This window comes from Leuresthes tenuis, unplaced genomic scaffold (genome assembly GCF_036924035.1).
Source record: "Leuresthes tenuis unplaced genomic scaffold, fLeuTen1.0.hap1 SCAF_4, whole genome shotgun sequence".
Taxonomy (NCBI): Eukaryota; Metazoa; Chordata; class Actinopteri; order Atheriniformes; family Atherinopsidae; genus Leuresthes; species Leuresthes tenuis.
In genome coordinates this window covers 29,922,013-29,942,150 of record NW_027325358.1, presented here as the reverse complement: position 1 = coordinate 29,942,150, position 20,138 = coordinate 29,922,013, and the positions used below count along the sequence as shown (strand labels likewise).

At 42.3% G+C, this 20,138-nt stretch overlaps 5 non-coding genes across 5 annotated transcripts; all 5 read left to right on the top strand.

Moving 5' to 3' along the window:
• The first annotated feature begins 7,779 nt into the window (after positions 1–7,779).
• LOC140306103 (U2 spliceosomal RNA) lies at positions 7,780–7,970 on the top strand. Its single transcript, XR_011915462.1, has one exon. It is a non-coding gene; the product is annotated as a U2 spliceosomal RNA (small nuclear RNA).
• Positions 7,971–8,358: 388 nt separating this feature from the next.
• On the top strand, positions 8,359–8,472 carry LOC140306348 (U5 spliceosomal RNA). The gene has a single exon (XR_011915664.1). It is a non-coding gene; the product is annotated as a U5 spliceosomal RNA (small nuclear RNA).
• Positions 8,473–8,747: 275 nt separating this feature from the next.
• LOC140306203 (U2 spliceosomal RNA) lies at positions 8,748–8,938 on the top strand. Its single transcript, XR_011915554.1, has one exon. It is a non-coding gene; the product is annotated as a U2 spliceosomal RNA (small nuclear RNA).
• A 411-nt stretch (positions 8,939–9,349) lies between these two features.
• On the top strand, positions 9,350–9,463 carry LOC140306320 (U5 spliceosomal RNA). Its single transcript, XR_011915639.1, has one exon. It is a non-coding gene; the product is annotated as a U5 spliceosomal RNA (small nuclear RNA).
• A 275-nt stretch (positions 9,464–9,738) lies between these two features.
• On the top strand, positions 9,739–9,926 carry LOC140306194 (U2 spliceosomal RNA). Its single transcript, XR_011915545.1, has one exon. It is a non-coding gene; the product is annotated as a U2 spliceosomal RNA (small nuclear RNA).
• The last annotated feature ends 10,212 nt before the right edge of the window (positions 9,927–20,138 follow it).

The following is a 20,138-nucleotide window of genomic DNA, read 5'->3' as shown; positions in this document are numbered from 1 at the left end:
GCAAGAAGGTGTGAACGTCCGACCAAAGTTTGTAAAAAGCAGGAAAGAAAAGGTGCGAATGCCCGAACATACACCATCAAAAGTGGGAGCAGAGCTGTTCGACTGCAAGTAGGTGTGAATGTCCACCCATAATTCCTGAAAAATGGGTAAGAAAAGGTGCGAATGCCCAACCATACATCATCAAAAGAAGAAGTGGATGTGTTCTGCTACAAGAAGGTTTGAATGTCCAACCATAGTTTGTAAAAAGTGGGTAAGAAAAAGTTTGAATGCCCGAACATACACCATCAAAAGAGGGAGGGGAGGTGTTCCGCTGTAAGACGGTGTGAATGTCCGACCATAATTGGTAAAAAGCGGGTAAGAAAAGGTTAAAATAGCCGACTATACACAATCAATAGCGGGAGCGGAGTTGTTCGGCTACAAGAAGGTGTGAAAGTCCGACCATGGTTTGTAAAACGCGGGTAAGACAAGGTGCGAATGTCTGACAATGTATGATCAAAAGAGGGAGCGGAGGTGTTCGGCTGCAAGGTCTGAATTTCCAACCATAATTTGTAAACACCGTTGAAGAAAAGCCTCGAAAGCCCGACTATACACCATCAAAAGCGGGAGCAGAGGTGTTCAGCTGCAAGAAGGTCTGAATGTCCATCAATAATTACTGAAAAATGGGTAAGAAAAGGTGTGAATGCCCAACTATACATCATCAAAAGCAGAAGTGGATGTGTTCGGCCACAAGAAGGTTTGAATGTCCGACCATAGTTTGTAAAAGGCGGGTAAGAAAAGGTTCGAATGCCCGAACATACACAATCAAAAGGGGGAGCGGAGGTGTTTCGCTGCAAGAAGGTGTGAATGTCCGAGCATAGTTTGTAAAAAGCCGGTAAGAAAAGTTCGAATGCCCGAACATACACCATCAAAAGAGGGAGCGGAGGTGTTCCGCCATAAGAAGGTGTGAATGTCCGACCGTAGTTGGTAAAAAGCGGGTAAGAAAAGGTTAAAATGTCCGACTGTACACAATCAATAGCGGGAAGGGATGTGTTCGGCTACAAGAAGGTGTGAATGTCCGAGCATAGTTTGTAAAAAGCGGGTAAGAAAAGGTTTGAATGCCCAAACATACACCATCAAAAGAGGGAGCGGAGGTGTTCGGCTGCAAGAAGGTGTGAACGTCCGACCAAAGTTTGTAAAAAGCAGGTAAGAAAAGGTGCGAATGCCCTAACATACACCATCAAAAGAGGGAGCAGAGCTGTTCGACTGCAAGTAGGTGTGAATGTCCACCCATAATTCCTGAAAAATGGGTAAGAAAAGGTGCGAATGCCCAACCATACATCATCAAAAGAAGAAGTGGATGTGTTCTGCTACAAGAAGGTTTGAATGTCCGACCATAGTTTGTAAAAAGTGGGTAAGAAAAAATTTGAATGCCCGAACATACACCATCAAAAGAGGGAGCGGAGGTGTTCCGCTGTAAGATGGTGTGAATGTCCGACCATAGTTGGTAAAAAGTGGGTAAGAAAAGGTTAAAATACCCGACTGTACACAATCAATAGCGGGAGCGAATGTGTTCGGCTACAAGAAGGTGTGAAAGTCCGACCATGTTTTGTAAATAGCGGGTAAGACAAGGTGCGAATGCCCGACAATGTATGATCAAAAGAGGGAGCGGAGGTTTTCGGCTGCAAGAAGGTCTGAATGTCCAACCATAATTTGTAAAAACCGGGGAAGAAAAGGCTCGAAAGCCCGACTATACACCATCAAAAGCGGGAGCAGAGGTGTTCAGCTGCAAGAAGGTCTGAATGTCCATCAATAATTGCTAAAAAACATGAAAGAAAATTTTCGAATATCAAACCGCACATGATCATATGCGGGAGAGAAGATGTTCAGCTGCAAGATGGTGTGAATGTCCACCCATAATTCCTGAAAAATGGGTAAAAAAAAGGTGCGAATGCCCAACCATACAACATCAAAAGCAGGTGTGAATGTCAGATCATAATTTGTAAAAACCTGATGAGAAATGGTGAGAATGCCCGACTATACACCATCAAATGCGGGAGCGGAGGTGTTCGGCTGTGAGTAGGTGTGAATGTCCGACCATACTTGCTGAAAAATATGACAAAGCAGTTTTCACTTGGTTTGAGTGAAGGAATTAATTTTATACATAAAATCCCAAATCATGCAGAACGTATGAAAAGAAGCTTATTCTCGGATTCCTGATCCTTCAGTGTTGCTTTTTCTTCTACTGCAAAATACAATGTTGTTCTTTGTTGAAGTCGATCTAGACATTGATAAATATGAAGGACAAAGCAGTTTTAACTTGGTTTGAGTGAAGGAATTCATTTTATACATAAAATCCCAAATCATGCAGAACGTATGAAAATAAGCTTATTCTCGGATTACTGATCCTTCAGTGTTGCTCTTTCTTCTACTGCAAAATCCAGTGTTGTTCTTTGTTGAAGTCAATCTAGAAATTGATAAATATGAAGGACAAAGCAGTTTTCACTTGGTTTGAGTGAAGGATTTGCAGCTGAAAACCTCCCGCTCCCGCTTTTGATTGTGTATAGTCGGGCTTTCGAGCCTTTTCTTACCCGCTTTTTACAAACTATGGTCGGACATTCAAACCTTCTTGTAGCCGAAAACCTCCGCTCCCTCTTTTGATTATACATTGTTGGGCATTCGCACCTTATTTACAAACTATAGTCAGACATTCACACCTTGCAGCTGAGCCACCTCAGCTCCCTGTTTTGATAGTGTATGTTCGGGCATTCGAACCTATTCTTACCCCCTTTTTACAAACTATGCTCGGAGATTCACACCTACTCACAGCCGAACAACTCCGCTCCCGCATTTGATGATGTCTTGTCCGGCATTCTAGTCTCTTCTAACACATTTTTCAGCAATTATGGTTGGACATTCACACCTACTCACAGCCGAACACTTCCGCTCCCACATTTGATGGTGTATAGCCGGACATTCTCACCCTTTCTCATCAGCTTTTTGCAAATTATGATCTGACATTCACACCTACTTGCAGTCGAACAGCTCTGCTCCCGCTTTTGATTATGTTTGGTTGGATATTCGAACCTTTTCTTAACTGCTTTTTACAAACTTTGGTCGGACGTTCACACCTTCTTGCAGCCAAACACATCCACTTCCACTTTTGATGGTATATATTCGGGCATTCGAACCTTTTCTTACCTGCTTTTTACAAACCGTGGTCGGACTTTCACACCTTCTTGTAGCCAAACAACTCCGCTCCCGCTATTGATTGTGTACAGTCGGGTATTTTAACCTTTTCTTACCCGCTTTTTACCAACTATGGTCGGACATTTACACCTTCTTACAGCGGAACACCTCCGCTCCCTCTTTTGATGGTCTATGTTCGGGCATTCGAACCTTTTCTTACCCGCTTTTTACAAACTATGGTCGGACATTCAAACTTTCTTTTAGCCGAACACATCCACTCCTGCTTTTGATGATGTATGTATTGGTTCCTCATGCTGTTGCCATTATTCTTCTCGAGCAGAAAACTTCACATCTTTCAACTGCTCGTTGGCTCAGATACACCTCTGTGATATGCCAAATGTCACTGTTAAACGTTGTACTGTTCTGAATCCTGCTACTTTGCTTCCGACTCCTGAGGATGGGGAGCCTCATGACTGTGAAGCTGTTTTGGAACAAGTTTGTACACCCCGACCTGATCTTTTAGAGACTCCTCTTCCAAACTCTGACATGATTCTTTTTGTAGATGGATCAGCTTTGCGTGATCCAGCCACAGGTACTAACTGTGTTTGGTTTGCAGTATGTTCTTCACATGACACTTTGTTGTCTGGTTCTCTTCCTAAACATTTCTCTGCTCAAACTACTGAGCTTATTGCACTTACTGAAGCTTGTAAGTTGGCAGCTGGTAAGTCTGTCACTATTTACACAGATTCCAGATATGCTTTTGGTGTTGTTCATGACTTTGGTGCGCTGTGGAAACACAGGCATTTCCTTAAATCAGATGGTAAAACTATTCTGAACTCCAAGCAGGTTTCTGATCTTCTTGATGCGATCCTTTTGCCTACAGCAATCTCGGTCTGTAAGTGTGCGGCTCACACTAACTCAGACGATCCTGTTGCTTGTGGCAATGCCAGAGCTGATGCTGCAGCTAAGCAAGCAGCTAAATCTTTTCCTGTTTTCTCTTCCCTCTCTTTGCAGGCAGAAGACTCCCTCACAGATCTCCATGCTTTGCAAACTTTTGCCTCTGCAGATGAAATTTGGTCCTCTGGACGCATTTGGTCCTCTGTGGGTGCAACTCATATGGATGGTGTTTGGATGGGACCTAATGGTAAACCCTGTCTACCTAAACATTTTTTTCCTCATTTTTCAAAATTGACACATGGGTTGGACCATGTGTCAAAAGGGGGGATGCTGAATGCACTCACTGCTCAGTGGTTCACAAAAGGGTTCAGTTCATATGCGCAAAAATACTGTCAGTCATGTATGGTTTGTGCCACACATAATGTAGGAAAGGCATTACACACATCGCAAGTTGCACACCCTCCACCAGAGAAACCTTTTGAACATTTGATGATGGATTTTGTTGAACTCACACCAGCTGAAGGAAAGAAATATGCACTAGTAATAGTGGACGTGTTTAGTAAATGGGTTGAAGTTTTCCCTGCAAAACATGCAAACAGTAATGCAGTGACTAAAGCACTGCTAAACAGAAATCATTCCTAGATGGGGCATTCCAGAGAAGATCAGCAGTGATAATGGCACACATTTTGTAAACACTGCATTGACTGAGGTTGGTAAATTCCTGGGAATAACCTTGCGCACACATTGTGCTTATCATCCACAGAGTGGAGGTGCTGTGGAAAGAGAAAATGGTACATTAAAGTCCAAGTTAGCCAAATGTTGTGAAGAAACAGGTCTGCCATGGACAAAAGCATTACCTATTGTGCTTACCTACATGAGAATGAGAATCAGAGCTCAAGTGAATCTCAGCCCATTTGAAATTTTATTTGGCAGACCTCCTAACCTGGGATTGGGACCTGTAACCAGACCCCTCCCTTCCACAACTGTTTGTGATGATGCTATGTTGTCTTACTGTCGAAACCTTTCCACTGTTCTATCTCAAGTTTCACAGAAAGTAAAAGCAGCCCTTCCAGCCACAGAAAACACACCACTCCAACCAGATGACAGGTGGAGTGTTACTACTGCAAATCCTGTAGCATTTGTGCCATCAGGGTTTTTTGCTTGACCTGTTGAATAAATATAGTTATTTCTGCATTTTCATAACGTATATCAGTTAAGTCTGGCCTGGGTAAAACACTGATGGTTATTTCTGACATGCAATCATGAGGCTTTCCATCTGTGGGGTAGGTAGCAGTGTGGATGGATTAAGTGTAGCACATCTCTTGACAACAAGGTGTGGCTGTGAAAGAAGAACTGTTATGTAGGAGAGATGTCTGGTAAAGATATTTTGTTAAGTAACCATATCACAGCCACTGCATGAGGTACCTTAAGTGTTAATGGGTGAAATAACACCATTATTGTTGATGCCTGCACTGCCAATCGCTTCTGGCCATTGATTCAAAAGTACGATCTCGTCCCTTTTTCCCCCTTTCAGTGGACACTGGCCCCTAATTACCGCAATTCAGCAGGGGGTCTTTCATTAGGAGTACTGGACTCCCCCGTGCACGGTTTCAGCTCCGACCCTGGAAAGCGGAAAAAACGTTGAGATCTGGTTTGAGGACCCAATTGTTGAGAAAAGTCTCTCAATGAGACTCAGAGTTGCTGGAGTCAGTTAATGCAAATGTTTAATCTTGCAGCAAGTTCAAGAATGTGTGTGTGTATGGGTGTATGTGTGCGAACGTGTGTGAGTTTGTGTGTGTGAGAGTTTAAAGAACCTGTTATCAACAGGCAGGTCTTAACTAGTATGGCACAGGTCCAGCCTGTCTCATCTTTTTTGGAAGGTCCAGCGCTCGGCCGTAACCCTTCTGTCTGTTTGGACTCTCACATACATTCGGTTAATCATAGAAAAACGAGAACAAAACTTTTTAGCCCCTTAAATTCATAAAACAGACATGGTGCAGTTATTTCCATTCTAGAAAATAAGAGTAATCACCACCATTCCTATAAATTCTGGATATTCTAACAATCTGAATCTTTTTTAAATGTTCGATGAAGCCCTTTGCTGTTCTGTTTAGAGACTCAGCTGATCATAAACCAAGTTTTGCTCTTGAACCAAGCTTCTAAACTCTTCACCTTTTTCATTTCTCAGTTAGTATTCACTTTAAAACTGATTAAAAGAAAAATTAAATGAATGCGTATCAACAAATGTGGGATCTAAACTCTAGTGCTTTCTCTAAAATAATTTCCTTTCTCAATTCAGAAATGTGTGTGTGTAAGTCACAACACCCGTGACACCAAAACGGCTTTCTTTTCTCTCTTTTCTCTACACTCTGCACTGTGAGCACACACACCAAATCAGAAAGGCTTTTTTCTCTCTTTTCTACATTATGGACTGTGGGGACACAAAACCGCTCTCTCTCTTTTTTTTTTTGATTGTGTGCCAGGGCGTTGTCTCACGTATTAGATTATGCTTAAGATACGAATAGGTTTATCAGTCACATCAGAATCCATACATACTGATCCTCCCGTAATAAAATGGTCGGATCTTATCAAACACACTTTGTTTCTTGTGACAAGTCAGCGAAACAGCGTATACACGTCAAGACACTGAATCAAGTTTGCCACAAGAACTCATAAGTTTGGCAGTATTGCTCTGCCGTCAGCAATCATACACCCATTTTATTTTCATGAGACATGTGCAGGCACCTGTTCATCTACTGTTCTATCACTATGAATTAGTTTATCTATTATCAATAAGGATACTTCTACAACTACTATCAAAGTATGTCCGGACTTCTTATGTTGTCAGTTGCTATATATGAATAAGTGGGTTGCTACTGAAAAGCATTAAGCATGTCACACAGCCCAAACATATAACATTTCAGGACACACCACACAGTTAACAACCACAGTGAAGCGTGTCAAAGCCCAAACATGTAACATTCAACAGGACACTTACACAACACATTCAAATCAAACAGTCAGACAACATACAAGAACATATACCCCAGCTGGCATTGCTCCCTGCCTATTTTCCTACAACTCACTATGTGTGCGCACACCTTTATTCACAAACTCTTCAACTTATACTCTTTTACCGAAGCTGCTACAGCTCGATTGGCCAAATACCCTTAGATCCTATTTCGGTGAATTTGACATCTGCCTTGTATGTAACAGATTAGCGGTTTAGCAGTTTTAATTTAGTTTGAGTGAAGGAATTCATTTTATAGCAAAATCCGAAATCGTGAAGAACTCATGAAAGTAAGCTTATTCTCGGATTCCTGAAACTTTAGATTTGCTCTTTCTTTTACTGCAAAGTACAACGTTGAGCAGCACTAATGAGTTGTTTCTATTTTTGGCAGGCTTTACCTTTGCGGATGAAGCCCTTTCTGTCTGTGCAAAAGAAATCTTGTTACTGTGCAGAGTGACTTCTCTGAGTAGAGTCGCCTTACTTGTTGCGACTGTGCCGATGTTCGAAGCTGGAGTGCAAAGTTGTTGCTTGAATGGTGCTCGCTGGAGCGTGTGGTAGTGTAAAGTTATACCATTTAAAAGGGCTGAAGAGTGCTCAGTGCAGCGGGTGGGCGGAGGTGCAAAGTGACACTATGGCCATAAAAAGAACACCGCTACAAGTGCGCATTGTGCCAGGAAGGGCCCTCGGACGGGAACCAGTGGACAGTTATCGCTTCTCGGCCTTTTGGCTAAGATCAAGTGTAGTATCTGTTATTATCAGTTTAATGTCTGATATGTCCTCTATGCGAGGACTACATATTAAATGGATTTTTATCAGTAGGAGTTGAAAAAGGAGCTTACTCCGTTCACTCCAAGCATCGACCCGGTACTGCAGTGCCGCTGGGAACAGTGCGCTCTCCTCTGCTCTTGTGAAAAAGCAAACAGCGGTGCAGGATGGAAGTTTCTTTTAATCTGCTGAGAAAAGAGAGTGAATGCGAAGCAGACTTTAACACGGCTCTGGGAGCGAGCCGAGTGCGGGCTAACCGGGAGAATTGCTTGAAAGAAACGCGACACCGAATGAGCAGTCAGAACAAAGCCTCAATACGGTGTTCCCGTGTTGTTTGTGGCTGCCTTGTCTTTTGCACAGAGTAAAAGACAAGGCAGCCATCGAATAGGGCCCGATTGTTCCTACTTGGTCAGCCGAGGAGCAAGGGGGGGGAGCAAGCGTCTCAACCAAGCAAAGCTCACCATGGGGAAGGTGGCTATGCCAACTAGCCTGATGCCCTGCTCCCGCAGTGATGGATAATCGTACACTGGTTTCTCTTCATAATGTACAAGTCTTTCGCCTTTTACTAAAGACTCCCGTGGAGAGCAGCACTAATGAATTGTTCCTATTTTTGGCAGGCTTTACCTTTGCGGGTGAAGCCCTTTCTGTCTGTGCAAAAGAAATCTTGTTACTGTGCAGAGTGACTTCTCTGAGTAGAGTCGCCTTACTTGTTGCGACTGTGCCGATGTTGCTTGAATGGTGCTCGCTGGAGCGTGCGGTAGTGTAAAGTTATACCATTTAAAAGGGTTGAAGAGTGCTCAGTGCAGCGGGTGGGTGGAGGTGCAAAGTGACACTATGGCCATAAAAAGAACACCGCTACAAGTGCGCATTGTGCCAGGAAGGGCCCTCGGACGTGAACCAGTGGACAGTTATCGCTTCTCGGCCTTTTGGCTAAGATCAAGTGTAGTATCTGTTCTTATCAGTTTAATGTCTGATATGTCCTCTATGCGAGGACTACATATTAAATGGATTTTTATCAATAGGAGTTGAAAAAGGAGCTTGCTCCGTTCACTCCAAGCATCGACCCGGTACTGCAGTGCCGCTGGGAACGGTGCGCTCTCCTCTGCTCTTGTGAAAAAGCAAGCAGCGGTGCAGGATGGAAGTTTCAGGGAGCCTAAGATGAAACTTTCTTTTAATCTGCTGAGAAAAGAGAGTGAATGCGAAGCAGACTTTAACACGGCTCTGGGAGCGAGCCGAGTGCGGGCTAACCGGGAGAATTGCTTGAAAGAAACGCGACACCGAATGAGCAGTCAGAACAAAGCCTCAATACGGTGTTCCCGTGTTGTTTGTGGCTGCCTTGTCTTTGGCACAGAGTAAAAGACAAGGCAGCCATCGAATAGGGCCCGATTGTTCCTACTTGGTCAGCCGAGGAGCAAGGGGGGGGAGCAAGCGTCTCAACCAAGCAAAGCTCACCATGGGGAAGGTGGCTATGCCAACTAGCCTGATGCCCTGCTCCCGCAGTGATGGATAATCGTACTCTGGTTTCTCTTCATAACGTACAAGTCCTTCGCCTTTTACTAAAGACTTCTGTGGAGAGCAGCACTAATGAATTGTTTCTATTTTTGGCAGGCTTTACCTTTGGGGGTGAAGCCCTTTCTGTCTGTGCAAAAGAAATCTTGTTACTGTGCAGAGTGACTTCTCTGAGGAGAGTCGCCTTACTTGTTGCGACTGTGCCGATGTTGCTTGAATGGTGCTCGCTGGAGCGTGCGGTAGTGTAAAGTTATACCATTTAAAAGGGTTGAAGAGTGCTCAGTGCAGCGGGTGGGCGGAGGTGCAAAGTGACACTATGGCCATAAAACGAACACCGCTACAAGTGCGCATTGTGCCAGGAAGGGCCCTCGGACGTGAACCAGTGGACAGATATTGCTTCTCGGCCTTTTGGCTAAGATCAAGTGTAGTATCTGTTCTTATCAGTTTAATATGTGATATGTCTATGCAAGGACTACATATTAAATGGATTTTTATCAATAGGAGTTGAAAAAGGAGCTTACTCCGTTCACTCCAAGCATCGACCCGGTACTGCAGTGCCGCTGGGAACGGTGTGCTCTCCTCTGCTCTTGTGAAAAAGCAAACAGCGGTGCAGGATGGAAGTTTCTTTTAATCTGCTGAGAAAAGAGAGTGAATGCGAAGCAGACTTTAACACGGCTCTGGGAGCGAGCCGAGTGCGGGCTAACCAGGAGAATTGCTTGAAAGAAACGCGACACCGAATGAGCGGTCAGAACAAAGCCTCAATACGGTGTTCCTGTGGTGTTTTTATAAAATGCGGTGTAAAAAAAGGTGTGAATGCCCCATAGAAAACTAAAAGGTGGAGCGGAAGTGTTCGGCTGCAAGAAGGTGTGAATGTCCGACTATATTTGGTGAAAAGCAGGTGAAGCAAGGTCTGAATGCCCAACCTTACATCATCAAAAGCGAGATCAGAGGTTTTTGGCTGCAAGAAGGCCATAGTTTGCCAAAAGCGGGTAAGGTGCGAATGATCGGCTAAATATCAACAAAAGTGGGGGCGGAGGTCTTCGGATGCAAGTGGGTGTGAATATCCCACCATACAAGTATGGTGGAGAGGAAGCTGTGAATGGCCGACCATAGTTTGCAAAAAGCGGGTGAGAAAAGGTGCGAATGTCCAACCATACATGATCAAAACAGGGAGCGGAGGTGTTTGGCTGCGACAAGGTGTGAATGTCCACCCATAATTAATGAAAAGCGGGCAACAAGTAGGTTCGAATGCCCAACCATACATCATCAAAAGCAGGAGTGGATGTGTTCGGCTACAAGAAGGTTTGAATGTCCGAGCATAGTTTGTAAAAAGCGGGTAAGAAAAGGTTCGAATGCCCGAACATACACCATCAAAAGAGGGAGCGGAGGTGTTCCGCTGTAAGACGGTGTGAATGTCCGACCATAGTTGGTAAAAAGTGGGTATGAAAAGGTTCGAATGCCCAAATTCGGCTGCAAAAAACTGTGTTCGGCTGCAAAAAGGTGTGAATGTTCGACTAAATTTTGTAAAAAGCGGGTAAGACAAGGTGCGAATGCCTGACAATGTATGATCAAAAGCGGGAGCGGAGGTGTTCAGCTGCAAGAAGGTCTAAATGTCCATTTTTAATTGCTAGAAAACATGAAAGAAAATTTTCGAAAATCAATCCGCACATGATCATAAGTGGGAGAGGAGGTGTTCAGCTGCAAGAAGGTGTGAATGTCCTACCATAATTGCTGAAAAATGTGTTAGAAACGGTAAGAATACCGGACCATACATCATCAAAAGCTAGAGAGGTGGTGTTCGGCTGCAAGTAGGTGTGAATGTCTGACTAAAGTTCAAATATATTAACAAAAGCGGGAGGAGAGGTCTTCGGATGAGTGGTTGAGAATTTCCAACCATAATCTATAAAATGCGGTGAAAAAAAAGGTGTGATAGATACCTAAAAGGTGGAGCGGAAGTGTTCGGCTGCAAGAAGGTGTGAATGTTATATATATAGTTGGTGAAAAGCAGGAAAAGCAAGGTCTGAATGCCCAATCTTACATCATCAAAAGCGAGATCAGAGGTGTTTGGCGGCAAGAAAACGGGTAAGGTGTGAATGACCGACTAAATATCAACAAAAGTGGGGGCGGAGGTCTTCGGATGCAAGTGGGTGTGAATATCCCACCATACAAGTATGGTGGAGAGGAAGCTGTGAATGGCCGACCATAGTTTGCAAAAAGCGGGTGAGAAAAGGTGCGAATGTCCAACCATACATGATAAAAACAGGGAGCGGAGGTGTTTGGCTGCGACAAGGTGTGAATGTCCACCCATAATTAATGAAAAGCGGGCAACAAGTAGGTTCGAATGCCCAACCATACATCAACAAAATCAGGAGTGGATGTGTTTGGCTACAAGAAGGTTTGAATGTCCGAGCATAGTTTGTAAAAAGCGGGTAAGAAAAGGTGCGAATGCCCGACAAAGTATGATCAAAAGAGGGAGTGGAGGTTTTCGGCTACAAGAAGGTTTGAATGTACGACCATAGTTTGTAAAAAGCGGGTAAGAAAAGGTGCGAATGCCCGAACATACACCATCAAAAGAGGGAGCGGAGGTGTTCCACTGAAAGACGGTGTGAATGTCCGACCATAGTTGGTAAAAAGCGGGTAAGAAAAGGTTCGAATGCCCGAATATATACCATCAAAAGCGGAAGCGGAGGTGTTCGGTTGTAAGAAGTTGTGAACGTCCGAATTTAGTCGACATAGTGAGTTGTAGGAAAATAGGCAGGGAGCAATGCCGGCTGGGGTATATGTTCTTGTATGTTGTCTGACTGTTTGATTTGAATGTGTTGCGTAAGTGTCCTGTTGAATGTTACATGTTTGGGCTTTGACACGCTTCACTGTGGTTGTTAACTGTGTGGTGTGTCCTGAAATGTTATATGTTTGGGCTGTGTGACATGCTTAATGCTTTTCAGTAGCAACCCACTTATTCATATATAGCAACTGACAACATAAGAAGTCCGGACATACTTTGATAGTAGTTGTAGAAGTATCCTTATTGATAATAGATAAACTAATTCATAGTGATAGAACAGTAGATGAACAGGTGCCTGCACATGTCTCATGAAAATAAAATGGGTGTATGATTGCTGACGGCAGAGCAATACTGCCAAACTTATGAGTTCTTGTGGCAAACTTGATTCAGTGTCTTGACGTGTATACGCTGTTTCGCTGACTTGTCACAAGAAACAAAGTGTGTTTGATAAGATCCGACCATTTTATTACGGGGGGATCAGTATGTATGGATTCTGATGTGACTGATAAACCCATTCGTATCTTAAGCATAATCTAATACGTGAGACAACGCCCTGGCACACAATCAAAAAAAAAAAAGAGAGAGAGCGGTTTTGTGTCCCCACAGTCCATAATGTAGAAAAGAGAGAAAAAAGCCTTTCTGATTTGGTGTGTGTGCTCACAGTGCAGAGTGTAGAGAAAAGAGAGAAAAGAAAGCCGTTTTGGTGTCACGGGTGTTGTGACTTACACACACACATTTCTGAATTGAGAAAGGAAATTATTTTAGAGAAAGCACTAGAGTTTAGATCCCACATTTGTTGATAGGCATTCATTTAATTTTTCTTTTAATCAGTTTTAAAGTGAATACTAACTGAGAAATGAAAAAGGTGAAGAGTTTAGAAGCTTGGTTCAAGAGCAAAACTTGGTTTATGATCAGCTGAGTCTCTAAACAGAACAGCAAAGGGCTTCATCGAACATTTAAAAAAGATTCAGATTGTTAGAATATCCAGAATTTATAGGAATGGTGGTGATTACTCTTATTTTCTAGAATGGAAATAACTGCACCATGTCTGTTTTATGAATTTAAGGGGCTAAAAAGTTTTGTTCTCGTTTTTCTATGATTAACCGAATGTATGTGAGAGTCCAAACAGACAGAAGGGTTACGGCCGAGCGCTGGACCTTCCAAAAAAGATGAGACAGGCTGGACCTGTGCCATACTAGTTAAGACCTGCCTGTGGATAACAGGTTCTTTAAACTCTCACACACACAAACTCACACACGTTTGCACACATACACCCATACACACACACATTCTTGAACTTGCTGCAAGATTAAACATTTGCATTAACTGACTCCAGCAACTCTGAGTCTCATTGAGAGACTTTTCTCAACAATTGGGTCCTCAAACCAGATCTCAACGTTTTTTCCGCTTTCCAGGGTCGGAGCTGAAACCGTGCACGGGGGAGTCCAGTACTCCTAATGAAAGACCCCCTGCTGAATTGCGGTAATTAGGGGCCAGTGTCCACTGAAAGGGGGAAAAAGGGACGAGATTGTACTTTTGAATCAATGGCCAGAAGCCATTGGCAGTGCAGGCATCAACAATAATGGTGTTATTTCACCCATTAACACTTAAGGTACCTCATGCAGTGGCTGTGATATGGTTACTTAACAAAATATCTTTACCAGACATCTCTCCTACATAACAGTTCTTCTTTCACAGCCACACCTTGTTGTCACACTGCTACCTACCCCACAGATGGAAAGCCTCATGATTGCATGTCAGAAATAACCATCAGTGTTTTACCCAGGCCAGACTTAACTGATATACGTTATGAAAATGCAGAAATAACTATATTTATTCAACAGGTCAAGCAAAAAACCCTGATGGCACAAATGCTACAGGATTTGCAGTAGTAACAGAAACTGAAGTTTTCTTAAAACAACCACTACCAAAAAATTACTCTGTTCAAGCAGTCGAATTGGTAGCTTTAACTGAAGCTTGTAAATTAAATAACAAAAAGGTTGTTAACGTTTACACTGACAGTCAGTATGCCTTCTCAACTGTACATGTGTTAACACAGCATTGGAAAAACAGGTATGTTGACATCCACAGCTAAATGTATAAACTACAAATATTTTAGCATTATTAGATGTTATTCAATTGCCATCTACAATAGACTCGTATGAATGACCGGAAGGAAAACCATACTGCCAAAGAATTTGTTTAAATATGCTGCAGTATTGAGCCACGCACCATGTCATGTCTCAACAGGAGGGATGGAAGCAATAATGAACAAGGTTTTTACAGCATATGGTTTTACTAATTATTGAATTTTTTTTTTTAGAATAAATAAATGAATAAAGTTTTGTCTAGCAGGTCAAATATGTGCAAAATACATTCCACAGGGCAATCTAAGACCAAAACGAAGATAATTCCCTAAGCCAGTGTATCTTTTTCAACATATTTGTTTGGATTTCATTATTTCATTATTGTGTAGATTTCATTGAACTAAATTAATGTTAAGGGAAACGATTCTGCTCAGTGACAACAGAGGTTTTTACCAAATGGTCTGAAATATTTCCATGTGCACAAGCAGATGCACTCTCAGTAGCAAAATCACGCGTTTCTAGATCTCATTTCTAGATTTGAAATTCCTGAAAAGATCTTCAGTGATAATTTGACACACTTTGTAAACTATGTCATCTCACTGATGGCAAAGAACTTAAAATAGATCTTAGAAACCACTGTAATATAGAAGGTTTCGCTAACACATTGGAATTGTTTTACTATTTACATATGCATGTGCAGTGAAGAATTGCTTGCTGCTGATAAATGCAAAGAAGAACAGCTTACACATAGATGCTCACATATAGGCTGCTGAATGCAATGAAGACCTGCTTATCCAGTAAAGTTCAATGTCAATGTGTAATATTCAATTAGGATTTGCAAAACAGTGAAGTTAAACAATGAATGGGTCCATAGTCGGTATGAGAAGACTACAGGAATATTTACCTGGGTGTACGTTCAAACAGAGATGAGAAAATTGCGATAAATTATTGTTTGTTTGTTTGTTAGTATGTATATGAATGTTATGTGTATAAACTGTGTTGAGTTGTAGTTACTCAGTAGTGTCTCAGTGAAACAACCGACGGGGGAAGCCTTGCGGTGACAACAAAAGCAGTGTTTTACTGATCAGTCAAGTTGCTCCAGTGTACTCCATACAAACTGGTTGGCTACTGAAGGGATAGAAAATGGGGAATACTTGTTTTAAAGCAAACAAGGAATTAGATGGGAAAAATACATGTTTTAACGGGACCCAGACAATATTATATAGATGTCGCCACTGAAGTAAAGAACATTTACGTGGGATGGTGTGAGGGTCCTCGTTTGGCTGACGTTCGCTGATATGCTCGCCATGCTCAGAACCAAGTTGAGACGCGTAAGACAACCAAAAGGGACAAGTGTGAAAAGGAGCTGCATTTGGCAACCATGACCATGTATTACGCAGTTGGTGTAAACAGAGGACGAGGCCGAAGTCGAAGACGTGGACGTGTGGGAGAGGAGGTCGAAATGGGCCACGCCAGAGCTATGATCCGAATATTTGTTTTTACTGTGGCCAGACTGGACACTGGAAGAAGGACTGTCCACAGCTGAAAAGTGATGAAATTGGGCAAAAGACTGACTGAGGGTGGGAGGCAGGTTCTGGACGTCACGCGGCAGCGGAGCCTCCACTAATGGGTGATAGCACAAACACACTCACACATTTTTCCTGCTCTGTGTAGTGAAGCAACGCTTGCCGACTGTGATTCACGTAGTAAAGTTTTGCATGCTATTTCCGTCCTAGAGCAAAGATATTTCTCTCAGAATATAGGAACTTATGTTCATCAGTAGTGACGTCAGGGGAGTTTGATTGTCCTCCAAAGTTAAGTGGAAACCACGTTTACTGTATGTCTGCATCAGGCCAGGTTGTGAAGGAGAAAATGACAATGCCCATTGCGTGTTGTCACTGAGCTCTCCTTCAAACACTCATTTTTGTTATCAGAGTTGTGTCCCATTAACCTGATGGGCTGTGATCTCATGTGTAAATTAGGCATTATTTTAAATTCTACACCAGAGGGTGTTAAGGTTATGTTACAGCCTGACAAAGTTTTCACAGCAGTGCAGTTTGATTCATCGGCACTTACATATGCTTATGAGTGGAAACTTCCCAGCTCTCCTTTTTCACAACAACTAGTGGAAGAAGCAAAAGCGTTAGTTTCACCCCTTTCTGATTTCATGCAACCTACTGATTTGCACTGCACATCACACATTTCTTTGGGGCCTGACAATGACTATGAGAAGAAGTGAAAAAATATGTGCGCCTACTTTATTGACTCCAGAGCACTTCGATTTTTTTAATGTTTGTGGTACTCGCCCTCACATTTCCTTGGCCAAACGTACACACAGGCAGTGACAAGGTGTGGGAGAGTTTGTTGCTACATGTCAGAAAGAAATGGAGTGGACCGTTTCACCTGCTGATCCAAATTTGATGTTTTCTGAACGATTGTCAGCATACAAAAAAACATTTTTGAGTACAATGCATTGTCAAAGAACTGTGGACTTAATTCCTACCACAGAATCACATTTTGAAGCATGTTTTTTATCTGAAACAGATTTGTCTTCGATACCCATGTTGGCTGAAGTGCCCAATGATCTTTGGGCTAAGAGCAAATATGATGTGGGGTTGATAAAAGGCTGTGAACCAGTAATTGTCACCCCTAAATCAGACTTTTGTCCATGTAAAAAACAATACCCTTTTAAGCCTGAAGCAATTAAAGGGATTAAACCTGTTTTTCAATCTTTTCAGAAAACAGGCGTTATTGTTCCTTTTGAAAATTCACCTGTGCTTACTCCATTGATTCCTGTTAAAAAGATTAAAGATGCTGGCCAGCCAGATGAATGGCGTTTTGTACAGGACCTCCAAGCGGTGAATGCTGCAGTTCAGCCACATGCTCCTACTGTGCCCAACCCACACACTATTTTGTCTCAAATTACATCAGATGCACAGTTTTTCTCAGTGGTTGACTTGTCGCCAGTGCACCCTGATAGCCCATTTTGGTTTGCTTTTTAGTTTGAAGGGAGATCTTGGACTTTTACCCGGTTATGCCAGGGGTACTGTGAAAGTCCCACTATTTACAATGCTGCCCTCAAAGCTAGTCTGGATTAACTTCAATCAACCACAGGCTCTGCTCTTTTGCAGTATGTGGATGACATCCTTTTATGTAGTCCATCTAAACAACAGTGTGAAAAAGACCAAATGACTCAAATAACTTTCTTGCTTTCAAAATTTTTCCTCTAGTGACGCTGACTTAGAGAGGGATGAAGATAATCATGTTTAATTGTTCATGTTTTGATTGTTTATCATTGGACCCTTTATTACTATGATGCCTCCATTTTAAACTCATGTTGTGTGCAAATGCAGGCTGATGTTTTACAGATAAAGTTATTATTTTCCTTGTTTCTTTTGGGTTGATTAATATAATGGTATTATTAGTTAAAACTGCTTTGTACTTCATATTTATCCATGTCTAAATAGCTTTAAACAAAAACAAACGTAGTACTTTTCAGGATAGGAAACAACAACACTAAATTTTTTCAGGAATCCAAGAATAAGCTTCTTTTCACGAGTTCTACACAATTCCGGATTTTGATATAAAATTAATTCCTTCACTCAAACCAAGTTAAAACTGCTTTGTCCTTCATATTTATCCATGTCTAAATAGCTTTAAACAAAAAAGAACGTTGTACTTTGCAGGATAGGAAAGAACAACACTAAACCTTTAGGAATCCGAGAATAAGCTTATTTTCACGAGTTCTACACAATTTCAGATTTTGTTATAAAATGAATTCCTTCACTCAAACCAAGTTAAAACTGCTTTGTCCTTCATATTTTTGCATGTCTAAATAGGTTTCAGGCATAAAATTCTTCATATTACCCTGTATGTGAAAGAAGCATACTTGTGATGGAGCAATACACTCCTTTTGGGTAACCTAAACTGATGGTTGGGGAGGAAAGTTAGAAGAACAATCAACTATCAACCAAAGACAGATGACGTGATGAGCGGGCAATATAACTGTGTGTTTTTACTTCAGTGGTCAGAGCAACTCTGTATTCTGTACTGTGTTGTTCTCTCTTTCAAGATATTATTATTAAAGCCTCTTATCTCCTCAGAAGAAAATAACTGACTCTGTGCGTTACTAAATTTCCACCACAATTTTGGCGTCACGAACAGGATCCCTCGACTGGTGTCTCTGGACCGGATCGCAGTGCATGGCCAGCCTGGACTGAAGTAGCTGTTCCAGCCTCATACCTCCAAGGCCTTTTCTGAGAGAGAGGACTGGCAGGTCCTTTTCCTGAATACCAGCGCTGGGATCATTTTTGAAATATGATAGTCTGAGACGATAGGACTGCTTTTTAGTTTTTATTTGAATAAAAGAGGGTTTCCCGGTTGTGTCATTAGTGAGACAGAGATTTCATGGGTAAGTGAAACTTTTGAAGCAGTCCGAAGAAGTGTGAAGTACTCCGAAGAAGTGTGAGTACAGATTAAGGTCCTCATTGGAGACGTCCTTTGAGTGAAGGAATATATTTCCCCATTCCAAGTCTGAGAATGGGAAACAGTAGGTCTCAGACTTTTGACCCTACCGTTAGAAATAAGAAAATTAGAAGAAAAGTTTTGCAAATATGAGAAGAAGAAGAAGAGATGAAGCAAAAAAAAGAAAATTAAGTTTAAATAAGAAGTAAGAAAGGTATAGAATTTTGGAAAAAATAAAGTGTATTAAGAGAAAGAAAGGAAAATGTTAAACAAATGCCATGACGGAATGATGATAATAATTTAGTATTAGCTGTGCCGGATCCAGACCTGGACTCCTGCCCTCCACGACACCTGCAACAACAACAGCCAGCCCTGCCACAAGCCTCTGGCTCTCGGGAAGAAGGGACTTCTTCCATCCTCCCTCGGGAAGAAATTCCATCATTCTCACAACATCAGTTACATAGGTCTGATGATGAGGAAAAGGAAGACGTTTGGTTCTCCAGCGTACCTGCCCAAGAACTTTTAACGCAAGTGACAAAAATCCTTTACCCACAATCTGGACTTCAGAGATCTAAACGTGAGAAAAAACAAAACCAGATTCAAACCATGCCTATGGTTAAAGTTGCAGTTCCCACTGGACCATTACTGGTTTATCGACCCTGGACTGAGACTGACATCATGGAAGCATAACAATGCTTACCAGATCCAGAGATTTCTGGACCCCATTTTGCTGACGAGTTGCGAGATTTCTGCGCACAATTCTGCCTGACTGGGGTTGAATTGCGTCGCATATTGGCAAAAAAGTTCAAACCGACCGACCTCGGCAAAATAGAGGCCAGTATGCTACAACTGGATTTGCGACCTACCAACAGTGAACGAGGACATAATGATAACGCTCAATATGAAGCAGCCATCCAAAGACTGTGTCAAGCCATCACCACTCAATTTCCAACCAAAATCAATATGTCCCACATTTACACCTGCAAACAGAAACCTGGTGAAGGGACTGATGATTTTGTACACCGCATCCTTGAGAAAGTCAGCAAGCACAGCGGTCATCAGAGACCAAGGGATTTGGGTAATGAATCAGGACCATGGGAGAGTATTGCATGCAATGGAATGTCCGACCATAGTTGGTAAAAAGCGGGTAAGAAAAGGTTAAAATACCCGACTGTACACAATCAATAGTGGGAGCGTATGTGTTCGGCTACAAGAAGGTGTGAAAGTCCGACCATGGTTTGTAAAAAGCGGGTAAGAAAAGGTGCGAATGCCCGACAATGTATGATCAAAAGAGGGAGCGGAGGTTTTCGGCTGCAAGAAGGTCTGAATGTCCAACCATAATTTTTTTAAAAACGGGGAAGAAAATAATCGAAAGCCCGACTATACACCATCAAAAGCGGGAGCGGAGGTGGTCAGCTGCAAGAAGGTCTGAATGTCCATCAATAATTGCTAGAAA